Raw genomic sequence first — 2,500 nt, forward strand, 5'->3', positions numbered from 1 at the left:
AGTCCAGTTTCATGTATCTGCTGCCTGTGGTTTATATAATAGTATGGCCATGTGCTCTTTCAGCGGAGAAACGAGTGAGGGGTGTTTCTTTTGAGGAATCCCATACAAGATCATCAGTTTTGTTGACTGAGTATACTGAGATTCTTTTTACATTGCATCTTTTCTCTTGGCAAAGCTGTTAGTGACGTAAGAAGAGTTCAGTGCCATCTTTTGCCATTATGGAAAATTATCTCTATCCTTTATTGGCATTATTTATTGTCATCCAATTAGGAGTGATATTCTTATTACGATCTTTTGTTTCTTTCACTGCTACTGTCACCATTATCCTCAGTATATAAGATGTGCAGTTTTTTCCCCTACTGGTTTTGATAATTATTTTTGTTAATATTATTGTTACCACTGAACCATTGCATCTCACTGTAAGCAGCAACCATTCTACTGAAAATCACTTGCCCATTTGTTTTCTCACACTGTTCATTGGTTTATTATTATTGTTATTAGTATTCCTATGTTATTAGTAGTCCCATTCTCTATATATTATCGTTAATTAATCAGGCTACTGATTAAAGTTATAATATTTTCTGGTAATAACTTCTTTTTTTTTCCTCTCCCTGTCTGTTCTTTTTGTTTTTTGTTTTTGTTTTCTTAAGAGGTTTTTAAAGACACAGCACTACAAAGCCTTCATGTAAGCCAGATGTCAGAAGTTATATCTGTGTGCAAGGTTGTGTATGTAGATGAAAATATCCACAAATTATTTTCATTTAGAGTTCAAATTAGGGCAGTGCTGAACATTTTTGACACATTCCTCTGCCATCTGCCTCTTACAGTCACTCAAGCCATGCGATTGCTGGAGAATAACTGCAATTTTGTACAGCAGGAATGCAAAGGTGGATGATGTATTTTGGCTTGTATGCTCTTCTTTTTTTGCCACCTCTGTTTCTTTGTATTCTTATAGTTATAATTTTGGTTATTGGTATTATTTTTTATTTTTATTATTTGACAATGATGATAATAATAATGAGGATATGGATAACAGTAATAGTAATAATGAAAATATTGTTATTTTTATTATTATTGTTATTCCTATTATATTTTCATTATCATTATTATTGTGATGATGAATATCATCATTGCAATTATTGTCATCATTATTGTTTATTGTCATTATAGTTATTTTTCCTGTTTGTATTTCTTTTCCTGTTCCTCCTACTATTCTCCTGCTTCCCCCTCCCACATGTCCTCCTCCCTCTTCACCGTATCCTTGTAGCTTAACATTTTCATGGATGGTGAGGGCAGCCCATGTCCGGGGATAGTAAGGGACGCGGGAGTGGAATAACACATATTATTATCTAGGAGTGTACGCAGCCACAGGAGAGACTAAGCACACATCTGTCCCTTGGGTTACAGCCAGGGCAAGTCAGTTGGAATGCCAGGTGTTATTTATGTTGTAATGATGATAAAGATATTGAAAAAAGAAAAAGAAAAAAATATGTATTGGGTACTGTGTTACTAAAGTGAGGGTGGACGAGTTGATGAAAGGTTATGTCAGTCATGCAAGGTATTCAGTGAATGCCTTTATTATGGATGTGATTCACATTATTATTTATAAGATTATATGCTTTTTACTGAACGATAATTGAAGCGAGAGAGAAGAATAAAGAGACTTTCTTTCACATTATTATTTTCATTAGATCCCAGACTTATTTTATCTTTGGTAATTATGTTTAATTATTTTGATTTTTGAGATTTTTTTTTCTTTGTGCAAGCACTGTTGTCAAAAAAGCATGAAGGAATCTTTGATGATCTGTAACAAATAGATATAGATTATGTACAATATATGTATGTGTGTATGTGCATCTCATTTCCTTTAAGAATGTTTTGTAGCATAGTTCAGGGTTATAGCAGTTGGTGGTTCAATAATTTTCTCTCCTTCATTGTTGCATTTGTGCTACCTCAGCACTGCCCAGGACATGTTTAAAAAGAGACTTAGGGACTTTCTTAACGACACCATCAGACTTCATTTCATTATATTTACAAGGCTTACTGTATAATTTTCTCTTGTTATTACTAGACGCATTTATGAGGTGTACTGTGCTGCATGTGTTTCTCCTTTCCAAGATTAACTTAATTAAATGAAAAAAAATGTGCTCCTTTTTTCCCAAAGAATTTTCTCTTTGCTTTAACTGAATGGAATGAATGTTGTGACATGCAAGGTTGCTGTCTTTCCTTCAAAGGCAAGGAGAAGGATAAAGCTGATGAAATTATTGCAAATTAGAAAGTACCATTGTGGTAATATTTTTTATACTTGTTTATTACTACATGCCAATATACTTAACCATAATATCACCTCTTCGCCCTATTTCGTTTCATTGTTATTAGTTGTGCTGATAAAATTGTGCAATGTTCTTTTTTTTCTATTTCGTTAATTTGTGTACATATGTATTGTGTGAATGAGGCATTCCAATTTAAAATGTGTATTTAATGTAACCTTTTTACTTGG

At 33.1% G+C, this 2,500-nt stretch overlaps 1 protein-coding gene across 1 annotated transcript in view; it reads left to right on the forward strand.

Moving 5' to 3' along the window:
• The window catches only part of LOC113820663 (protein RER1), a gene marked incomplete in the record, with an annotated part of 10,533 nt that overhangs the window by 7,983 nt on the left and 50 nt on the right, over positions 1-2,500 (forward strand). Inside the window, 1 exon segment of the mRNA XM_070141288.1 lies at positions 1-2,500. This exon segment is cut by the window's right edge and continues 50 nt beyond it.

Source organism: Penaeus vannamei, chromosome 28 (genome assembly GCF_042767895.1).
Source record: "Penaeus vannamei isolate JL-2024 chromosome 28, ASM4276789v1, whole genome shotgun sequence".
Lineage (NCBI taxonomy): Eukaryota > Metazoa > Arthropoda > Malacostraca > Decapoda > Penaeidae > Penaeus > Penaeus vannamei.